Genomic DNA, 12,102 nt, shown 5'->3' on the forward strand with positions numbered 1-12,102 from the left:
TTTTGTTTTCCTTTGCATTTACGTTAATTCAATACAGAAAATGTGATATTGTCTAATGGTTTTCTGTTGTTCACTCTTACATTCTTTACATTCTCAGAAATTGAGGGATACTGTCTTCTTTCTCTTCCTCAAACTCAATGAGTCTATCCTACAATTCATCCGAGGCATTCATGTAAACCTGATCTCTCTGGGTATACAGATTACAGAGGATCACTCAGTTATCATCAGCGATCAAAATGCAGAAAGGAATTGGGTGAGTTTCACTTACCAGGAGCCGGGACTTGGTGCAAGAGGCAAGAGAGACTGAAGCAGGCAGGTTCCATGACTTGCTGGTGAGTTTCATTTAACAGGCTCCAAAAGTGTAATATTTGCAATTTGTAAGTTAATAATTGGTTAGTTATCAGCTAATTAACAGGAGCCAATACAAGAAAACAGGATCAAGCAGATTTGCCATTGTGACAGTGGGCCACTAGATTGGAGGAGAGCAGAGGCTTTGACTCGACAGCCTTTTATATGAAGAGGTGGAGTAAGTGGCTCAGATTTGGGGAATGAGAACATTTTTCTAAAAAGGCTTCACTAAGAAGGCACAGGTAAGGTTATATTTTGTTATTCATCCACAGTCCTAGATTCAGTCAATGTAGGACAGTGGTTTGGCAGTGGAATGCTCCTCCTAAAAGACATGGGAATTCAGAGAACCTCATGGTTTACATTGGCAGACAGTTCACCCTTGCATACTGGGTCAGGGAGCTGGGGCTGAACCTGCAGGAACTTAGTCTCATTTGGGAAGCTGAGGGCTTCAGAGATGACACTTTTACTGATGTGATCACACGTAAAGTGCACATCTGAGATAGATGGGGAAGGAAGGGAAGAAGGCAATCTGTGTAAAGACCCCCTGTGGCCATTCCCCTGACTAACAGGTACATGTCTTTGGATACTGTTGAGGGGGATATTCTTTCAAGGGATAGCATAAATGGTCAGTGGCTCTGTGACTGGTTCTTAGGCTCAGAGGGTGAGCATCAGATACTGGGCATCATGACAGAAGATGCAATGGACTTAGAAATATCTTAGAAGTTTGCCAAAATTCAGTGTCATCTAGAATGTTGTCAAACTTCTATAGATGCGCTGTGGAGACAATACTGACTGGTTGCATTATAGCCTAGTTTGGGAACACCAATACCCTTGAATAGAAAAGTCTGGAAAAAGTAGTTAATAAAACCAGGTCCATTGTGGAAAAAGCCCTCCCCACCATTGAGCACATCTGCAAGGAGTGCTGTCACAGGAAAGCAGATCTGTCATCAAGTACCTACTCCATCCAGGCCATGTTCCCTTCTTTGGAAAGAGGTACAGTAGCCTCAGGACCCACACCACTAGGTTCAGGATGTAACAATCATGGATTCAGCAGTGCAGTAGATACGGCAATTGTGGTTGTGAATATGCACATGTTAGCTAATTATTATATAATCATGATAGTAGTGCTTGTCAAGACTTGGACAGAGCACAGCAACACTTTGTTGCCTATTTGCATTTGGCCTTTACTGAGAAATTGGACTTTCAAGTCAACTGACTCTGAAGACTAGCGATATTCATTTAATGTTTAGATGTTCTTTTCAGCCGTAGTGTGGGCTTGGTTTACCATTTGAGAGTTTTAGTTAGTGCCCTTATTTGGCCTAGCTTATTGTTTTATTTTCCCTTTAACACTGTTCTCATTACAGTCTGTGAAGTATCGACCTGCTTCAGTGTCTCTCACTCAGCACTTGGGCCGTATCTGAACCCAGTAACAGGGGGCTAAGCACACAGCCTTGTGGTGCAACTGTGCTGATGGAGATGGTGAGGAGATGACAGGGTGGTGAAGAAGGTGTTTACCATGCTGGCCTTCATCATTCAGGGCATGGAGTTCAGGAGGGGGCAATTATGTGGCAGTTATGTAAATCATTGATGAGGCTGCACTTGGAGTATTGTGTACAGTTTTGGTCACTCTGATATAGCAAAGACATTGTCAAGCTGGAAATGGTACAGAACAGATGTACAAGGGTGCTGCTTGGACTAGAGTGCCTGAGTTATAGGACGAGGTAAGCTACGCTGATTCTTTATTATCTGGAGCAGAGGAGAATGTGGGACAACCTGACAAGTTTGTGAAATCATGAGGGGTAGGGATTAGTGGATAGTCATAGGTTTTTCCTCAGGGTTGGGGGTCCAAAACAGGAGGGTTCTTATAGAAGATAAGAGGGCAGAGATTAAAAAGAGATCTGAAGGTTGCCTTTACACTGAGAGTAGTGAGTACCTGGCAGCATCAATGGACCGGACCTGCTGAGTTCCTCCAGCATTTTGCGTGTGTTGCTTATTGATTTGTCAGGATTACAAACAGGTTTTGTGCCTCCATTCCCCGAGAGCTTTGCAGTACCTGGACTTCCTCCTCAGGACACTCTCCCAGGTCAAGTGAGGGGATTCTGTGCAACTTGCTAGGGTACTGCAGACTTTCACAGTGTACCTGGACTGATCCTTCAATGTGGGTACGTTAACCCCTCACCAGTGGGTGGCTTTGAACACAGTGTCTCCGTGTTCATTAGGCTGAAAATAACAGTTCACTGTTGTATGTTTTTCCAGTTGATTTGAAATTGCTGTGAATATTTTTTTTTGTGTTACTGTTGTTCTGACTTTGCAACAGTAATAGAGAGGGTGGCAAAGTGATCCAGAGAAACAGACTGAAAACCCAGCATAACTGAGAGCAATTTGCTTCAGTACATTAAAGAAACCTGGAATTCACATACCATGAATTGAGGGAAAAGATGATGTGAAACCGCTGAATTGTTATAATCTATCAGGTCCACTCTGCCATTCAGGGAGGGGAAAGTGTGAGTCCTTCTTGCTCTGATCCTGCAAGAGACTTCAGAAAAAAAAACTATGTTTGACTATCAGCGTCCTGAGATTGACAAACATGCTGCAACAGTACTGCAACTGTTCTCTCAACTCAGATCCCTTGTCCATTCCTGCATCTCCTGCACCCTCCACTACAGCCATAGTTTCAACCACTTAGGCTATCAGCACTGGAGTCTTCTCCCAGAGTCAGTCCATGTCTCTGTTTCTCCCACCTCTGAAAAGCTGTTCTATAAAACACACATTATTAACCAAGATTGCAGTCAGCTGATAAAACACAGAGAAATGGTGAGACACAGATGACTTGTATTTGCCGTCCTGCTGTTGACAACTGTTTCATGTCACTTCATTTAGTCAGCAAAGTTAGTCACCAATTGCAAAGATTTTAGAGGCAGCTTATAGAGGAATATAAATCATATGTGCATAGCCGGAGACAGGGAGGGAGATAAATGTATATGATTACTAGAAAATAAAAGAGAGATGCCTAGCCTGAAGGTTTGTCAGATCCTTGTTCTTCCCACTGTGGCATGATCAGCTGACTGTCAGTCATTGTTATGGCAATGGAAGCTGTCACCTGTGGTGCTCTAAAATAGGACTTGCTCATTAATAACCTGTTTGCTGTGTTCAGCTTCAGTTTTCTCCAGACCACTCTGCTCCTGTTCTCATGAGAGTTTTGTTCCAAGCATGGGCAGAGAGCAAGCAGAATTGCAGAGAAGAGATGAGCCCTAAGAAAATAGCTGGTGTTCAGAAGGCAGGAATTCTGATGCACAAAGCCAAGCTGATGGTCACTCAGATGTGAGTGAATCCTATCACTGAGAATTTTTTCCCATCATTTCCCTACATTTGATGTGAGGCTCACTGACCTATAATTTGCTGAATAATCCCAATTGCCCATATACAAAGAAAAACATTAGCAATTTCTAGGTCCACTTACAATTACTGCAAGCCCACTAATTCCCATGGCTACCAGGACTAACCTTCCCATCAAATTCTTTCATGTAAGGATGCCATTCCTTCCTCTCTGTTTCTCCATCTCTGTGGCATCTGCTCTTGAGAGGAGGCCTTCTAATGCAGGACATTTGAAATGCCGTCCTTTCAGAAAGAGCAGTAACTTCCAACTCGATCTCATGCTGTGGTTGATAGAGACCTGACCGAAATCTCCATTTCCAACAACTTGCCATCCCCCTCGGACAAAACTGGGTGATAGTTCCTTTTCTTTCATGTCACCAGCCTTCAGCCTTCATGTCCTCATCCATTGTTGACGATTGAATTCACTGATCTCAAGGTGACCCAGCTGCCAACGAGGGAACCACCATAGGAAACATCTGATCTTCAGGTACCATGGCCAACTATAGCTTCCACTTAAAAGTCATTTTAATTCCCTTTCCCATTGCCATAGCAAGCTGTCTGGTCTTGGTGACATTTAGTGCCATGGTGAGGCTGAAAGCAAGCTGGAGGAATAGAGCCTCATATTCCAATTGAGTCATCTACAATATTGAATTCACCAATTTCAGGTCAACTTCTCCTCCTCTGTCCCCTTTTCCCTCTCATCCTGATCTACCCATATCCTCTTATACACGTCCTTCTTTCCAAACTCTCCAACCCCAATGAGACCACAGGGAAATTGTTTATTTCTGACAAGCAAATTTTAAGGGAGATCAAGCAGCAGTGCCATGGTCACTTGGTCATCGTGGAGAGTGGAGGTCAGAGTGAGATGGCGTTGTTTATGATATTGTACTTAATTTTCAACCTTAAAATGTCTAATTTCCTCAGCTCTGGTGAAAGGCTTGCAATATTAGTTTGTTTCTCTTTCCACAGATACTGCTTGTCCTGTAATTTCAGTAGCCTTAGTCTTATTTACAACACGTGTAGTTATTTGTCCCTCAGTGATGATTTCATTCTTCCTGTTGGAGTTCAGATGCCAATTTTGTCTGAAGCCGATTTGAATTGACAATCTGTTACCCTGAAATAATAGCTGCAACCACTAGGGGTCAGAGGAACACCTCCAGATACTGAGCTTTCAGTTAAACTGGCTGATGTAATAGCACCAAGTCTCTGGGTGTCAGAGTAACATATCAGGCACAGAGACACTGCTGTATGGTGTGGGTGAAACAGTTTACAGAAGGATACTGGAGCATCAGGAGTCCCTGAGTCTGCAGGAGCTCTTCAAATGACATCACCGCATTGAAATATGTCTTCCTTCCACATCCCAAATACATGCTTGTTTGTTTAGACAATAGACAATAGGTGCAGAAGTAGACCATTTGGCCCTTCGAGCCTGCACCGCTATTTTGAGATCATGGCTGATCATCTACTATCAATACCCGGTTCCGGCCTTGTCCCCATATCCCATGATTCCCCTATCCATAAGATACTTATCTAGCTCCTTCTTGAAAGCATCCAGAGAATTGGCCGCCACTACCTTCTGAGGCAGTGCATTCCAGACCCCCACAACTCTCTGGAAGAAGAAGTTTTTCCTTAACTCTGTCCTAAATGACCTACCCCTTATTCTCAAACCATGCCCTCTGGTACTGGACTCTCCCAGCATCTGGAACATATTTCCTGCCTCTATCTTGTCCAATCCCTTAATCATCTTATATGTTTCAATCAGATCCCCTCTCAATCTCCTTAATTCCAGCATGTACAAGCCCAGTCTCTCTAACCTCTCTGCGTAAGGCAGTCCAGACATCCCAGGAATTAACCTTGTGAATCTATGCTGCACTTCCTCTACAGCCAGGATGTCCTTCCTTAACCCTGGAGACCAAAACTGTACATAATACTCCAGGTGTGGTCTCACCAGGGCTCTGTACAAATGCAAGAGGATTTCCTTGCTCTTGTACTCAATTCCCTTTGTAATAAAGGCCAACATTCCATTAGCCTTCTTCACTGCCTGCTGCACTTGCTCATTCACCTTCAGTGACTGATGAACAAGGACTCCTAGATCTCTTTGTATTTCTCCCTTACCCAACTCTACACCGTTCAGATAATAATCTGCCTTTCTGTTCTTACTCCCAAAGTGGATAACCTCACACTTATTTACATTAAACGTTATCTGCCAAGTATCTGCCCACTCACCCAGCCTATCCAAGTCACCCTGAATTCTCCTAACATCCTCATCACATGTCACACTGCCACCCAGCTTAGTATCATCAGCAAATCTGCTGATGTTATTCTCAATGCCTTCATCTAAATCGTTGACGTAAATTGTAAACAGCTGTGGTCCCAATACCGAGCCCTGTGGCAGCCCACTAGTCACCACCTGCCATTCCGAGAAACACCCATTCACCGCTACCCTTTGCTTTCTATCTGCCAACCAGTTTTCTAACCATGTCAATGTCTTCCCCTCAATGCCATGAGCTTTGATTTTACCCACCAATCTCCTATGTGGGAAGTTATCAAATGCCTTCTGAAAATCCAGGTACACTACATCCACTGGATCTTCCCCGTCTAACTTCCTGGTTACATCCTCGAAAAACTCCAACAGATTAGTCAAGCATGATTTACCCTTGGTAAATCCATGCTGGCTTGGCCCAATCCTATCACTCCTATCTAGATATGCCACTATTTCGTCCTTAATAATGGACTCTAGCATCTTCCCCACCACCGATGTCAGGCTGACAGGTCAATAGTTCTCTGTTTTCTCCCTCCCTCCTTTCCTAAAAAGTGGGATAACATTAGCCATTCTCCAATCCTCAGGAACTGATCCTGAATCTAAGGAACATTGGAAAATGATTACCAATGCGTCCACAATTTCCAGGGCCACCTCTTTTAGTACCATAGGATGCAGACCATTTGGACCTGGGGATTTGTCAGCCTTCAGTCCCATCAGTCTACTCATCACCGTTTCCTTCCTAATGTCAATCTGTTTCATTTCCTCTGTTACCCTATGTCATTGGCCCATCCATACATCTGGGAGTTTGCTTGTGTCTTCCTTAGTGAAGACAGATCTAAAGTACTCATTAAATTCTTCTGCCATTTCTCTGTTTCCCATAACAATTTCACCCAATTCATTCTTCAAGGGGCTAACACTGTTCTTAACTATCTTCTTTCTCTTCACATACCTAAAAAAGCTTTTGCTATCCTCCTTTACATTCCTGGCTAGCTTGCGTTCGTACCTCATTTTTTTCTCCCCGTATTGCCTTTTTAGTTAAGTTCTGTTGTTCCTTAAAAACTTCCCAATCATCTGTCCTCCCACTCACCTTAGCTCTGTCATCCTTCCTTTTTTTTAATGCTGACTTCCTTTGTCAACCACTGTGGCCCCTTTCCCCCCTTCCTTCCTTCTTTGGGGGATGAACTGATTTTGCTCCTTGTGCATTATTCCCAAGAATACCTGCCTTTGCTGTTCCACTGTCTTTTCTGCTAGGATATCCGTCCAGTCAACTTTGGCCAGCTCCTCCCTCATGGCTCCATAGTTTCCCCTGTTCAACTGCAACACTGACACCTCCGAGCTGCCCTTATCCTTCTCAAATTGCAGATAAAAACTTACCATATTATGATCACTACCTCCTAATGGCTCCTTTACTGCAAGATCGCTTATCAAATCCTGTTCATTACATAACACTAAATCCAGAATAGTCTTGTCCCTGGTCAACTCTCGTACAAGCTGTTCCAAGAATGCATCCCTTAGGCACTCTACAAACTCCCTATCCTGGGGTCCAGCACCAGCCTGATTCTCCCAGTTCTCCTGCATGTTGAAATCCCCCATAACTACTGCGACATTACCTTTGCCACATGCCAATGTTAACTCCCTATTCAACTTGCACCCAATATCCATGCTACTGTTTGGTGGCCTGTAGACAACACCCATTTGGGTCCTTTTGCCCTTACTGTTCCTCAGTTCTATCCACACAGACTCTACTTCTCCTGATCCTATGTCCCCCCTTGCAAAGGACTGAATCTCATTCCTCACCAACAGGGCCACCCCACCCCCTCTGCCCACATTTCTGTCCCTATGATAGCACGTATACATTTGTACATTCATTTCCCAGGTCTGACCTCCCTGCAGCCATGTCTCCGTTATCCCAACAACATCATAGTTACCCATTCGCACCTGAGCTTCAAGCTCATCCGCCTTATTTCTGACACTTCGTGCATTCAGATATAGAATTTTTAGCCCATTTCTCCTCGCTCTGTTTGAAACGCTGCCTATTGTGCTTAACCCAGCTCCCCGAACTCCCATTGGGCTATACACCCCTAGAATTTTGTTGTCCTTCCTAAATTTACTGATTCTTTCTGCACATTTAACTCCATGTTTGATGCACCATCAATAACTCACTCTGAGACGTAAGAAGTGAGATATTGGCTTTTATTGACTGGAAGAATGAACAACACTACATCCTGGAGAATGAGGCCGGGCTCAGGCCTCAATCGCCTTTATACAGGGGCCTGTGGGAGGAGCCACAGGAGCAGTCAGCAGGGGTCTGTGGGAGGAGCCACAGGGGCAGTCCAGACAGGTATATGTAGTTCACCACAATGTTCTGTCAGACCATCCCTCTGTACGTGTCCTCCTTATCACTTGTTCCGCCTCACCTTTCTCTACTACACACTTAATATTCCGGAACCGTGTAGTCCCCACCTGTCCTTTATTCTTCATCTCGCTATCCTCTCTCACATTCTGGATCCCCGCCCCCTGCAAATTTAGTTTAAACCCCCCCCCCCCCGCCCCCAAGAAGCACTAGCAAACTTCCCTGCAAGAATGTTAGTACTGCTCCAGTTCAGCTGTAAACCGTCCCTTCGGAACAGATCCCACCTTCCCTGGAACAAAGCCCAATTATCTACAAACCTGAAGCCCTCCCTCCTGCACCATCCTCTCAGCCTCGTATTAATCTGTATAATCTTTCTGTTCCTTGCCTCACTCGCACGTGGCACAGGTAGCAATCCTGAGATTGTTACCCTGGAAGTCCTGCTCTTCAGCTTCACACCTAACTCCCTGAACTCCCTACGCAGGACCCCCTCACTCATCCTACCCACGTCATTGGTCCCTACATGGACCACAACATCTGGATTCTTGCCCTCCCTCTCGAGAATAATCTGCACCCAATCTGAGATGTCTCGGACCCCGGCACCAGGGAAGCAACATACCATCCGAGACTCCTGATCTTCCCCACAAAATCTCCTATCCGCCCCCCTGACTAGAATCCCCTATCACTACCGCCCTCTTCTCTTCCCTCCTCCCCTTCCTAGTCGAGGGTCCAACCTACAGGCCAGAGGCAGGATCACTGCAACTTGTTCCTAGTAGGTCATCCCCACCAAATTATCCAAAATGGTATACTTATTTTTGATGGGAACGGGCATAGGGGTGCTCTGCTATCTCTGTCTGCTCCCCCTGCCTCTCTTGACTGTCACCCATTTGCCTACCTCCTGTCTTTTTGGTGTGACTACATCCCGATAACTCTTATCTATCTCTGCCTCTGCCTCCCGAATGATCCATAGTTCATCCAGCTCCTGCTCCAATTCCCTAACTCGGTCTGATAGGAGCTGTGGGTTAATTGGCTACTGTAAATTGCACGTGTTTGTAGAATCAGAGAGTCAACTATCATGCAAACAGAATCAGAATCAGATTTAATATCACCAGCATATGTCTGAGGTTCGTTCTGAGGGACTGCTCCTTGAAGGTGTCTTCGATATTACGGAGGCTAGTACCCATGATGAAGCTGATTAATTTTACAACTTTCTGTAGCTTGCTTTGATCCTTTGCAGTAGACCCCCACACCAGACAGTGATGCAGTCTGTCAGAATGCTCTCCGCAGTACATCTGTAGAAGTTTTCAATTGTTTTAGATGACAAAACCAAATCTTCTCAAAATCCAAATGAAACATAGCCACTGTCCTGACTTCTTTATTGCTGCATCAATACGTTGGGAGCAGGTTAGACTCTCAGAGATCTTGACACCCAGGAACTTGAAATTGCTCACTCTCTCCACTTGAGTCCTCAATGAGATTTGGTTCATGCTTCCTCGTCTTACCCATTCTGAGGTTCACAATCAGCTCTTGAGTGCAAGGTTGTTGCTGCAACACCATCCAACTAGCCGGTATATCTAACTCCTGTCTGCCCTCTCATCTCCATCTGAGATTCTGTCTCAATGGTTGTATCATCAGCAAATTTATAGATGGCATTTGAGTTATGTCTAAGCACACAGTCATGGGTGTAGAGAGAGTAGAGCAGTGGGTTAAGCGCACATCCCTGACGTGTACCAGTGTTGATCATCAGCAAGTAGAAGATGTTATGACCAATCCACACAGTTTGTAGATTGCCGGTTATGAAATCAAGGATCCAGTTGCAGATGAAGGTACAGAGGCCCAGGTTCTGGAGCTTTTTGATCAGAACTGGAGGAATGATGGTATTAAACGCTGAGCCATAGTTAATGAACTGCATCCTGACATAGTTATTTGTATTGTCCAGGTGATCTTAGGCTGTGTGGAGAGCCATTGAGACCACATCTGCTGTAGACCTATTGTAGCAACTGGTAAATTGCAATGGGTCTAGATCCTTGCTGAGACAGGAGTTGATTCTAGCCATGGCCAACCTCTCAAATCATTTCATCATTGTTGATGTGAGTCCTATTGGATGACAGTCATAAGGCAGCTCACACTACTCTTCTTGGGAACTGATATAATTGTTGCTCCTTTGAAGCAGGTGGGAACTTCCAAACATAGCAGTCAGAGATTGAAAATATCTTTGAATACACTTGCCAGTTTACTGGCATAGATTTTCTGATCCTTACCAGATACTCCATCTGCCACCTTGCAAGGGTTCACCCTCCTGAAAGAGAGCCTGATGTTGCCTCTTAGACAGAGATCACTGGGTCACCGGGTGTAGCAGGAACTTCTGCCCAACTGGTTGATGCCAACCAAGATGCCCATCCAAGCTAGTCACCTTGACAGCATTTTGACAGAACTTTTCCTCTCCATGGCCCTCTTCATTTTAGGCATCTCTATAAAATCACCACTCAATCTCCTGCAAGTCAGAGCTTTTCACCAGAGCTGAGAAAGTTAGAGATTGTTAGGGATTTTATAGACAAGTGCAGTATCAGCAAAACATCCCATCTCACTGTTATGTTGACTCTCCACAGATACAAATTATGTAATTGTATATTCACTCCAGGGAAAGTCCTAGCCTAGACAATCTCTCCCATTAACTCAGTCAAGGCAACATCCTTGTAAATCTTTTTTGCACTCTTTCCTGCTTAAATAACATGATTTCACCTAGAGATTGAATAAATACTGAACAGAATACTCTGAATCCAACCTCACCAATGCCTTCTACATTCACTGCATGTGCTCCCAAATTTTCAACACAATGTTCTGACTGGTGACAGCCAGTATAACAGCAATCTTCTTCACCACCCTGTTTACCTGTGACTCCACTTTCAGTGAACCATATAGAGCATAAGATATTGGAGCAGAATTAGGCCATTCAGCTGATCAAGTCTGTTCCACCATTTGATCATGGCTGATCCATTTTCCTCTCAACCCCATTTTCTTGCCTTCTCCCCATAATCTTACATGTCCTGAAATTAAGAATTTATCAACATCCATTTTAAATACACTCAATGACCTGTCTTCCACAGCTGCATGTGACAAATTTCACAGATTCACCACCCTTAGGCTAACAAAATTGTTCCTTTTCTCCATTCTTAGTGGATGCCCCTCTATTCTGAGGTTGTGCTCTCTGGTCCTTGGCCTGTCAGCATTTGAAAGGTTTCAATGAGATCCCCTTCATTCTTCTAAATTCCAATGAGCACTGGCCCAGAGTTCAGAGTCATTTTCATGAACCTCCTTTGAACTCTGTCCAATGTTAACACATCCTTACTTGGATAAGGGGCCCAAAGCTGTTCTCAATACTCCAAATGGCCACACCAATGCCTTATAAAGCCCAGAATTATATCCTTGTTTTTTTTTATATTCTAGTCCTCTGAAATGAATGGTAACATTGCATTTGCTTTCCTGACCATTAACTCAACCTACAAGTTGAAATTCAGGGAATTCTGCACAAGAACTCCTAACTCCCTTTGCAGCTTGGATTTTTGAGTTTTCTCTCCAATTAGCAAATAGTCTGTGCCTTTATTCCTTCTACCAAGGTGAATGACTATAGACTTCCCAACAATATATTCCATCTGTCATTTATTTGTCCATTCTCCTAATCTGACCAAATCCTTCTGCAGCCTACCTGCTTCCTCAACACTACCTGCCCCTCCACCTATCTTTGTATTGTCTGCAAAATTGACCA

Source organism: Hemitrygon akajei, chromosome 25 (assembly GCF_048418815.1).
Source record: "Hemitrygon akajei chromosome 25, sHemAka1.3, whole genome shotgun sequence".
Taxonomy (NCBI): Eukaryota; Metazoa; Chordata; class Chondrichthyes; order Myliobatiformes; family Dasyatidae; genus Hemitrygon; species Hemitrygon akajei.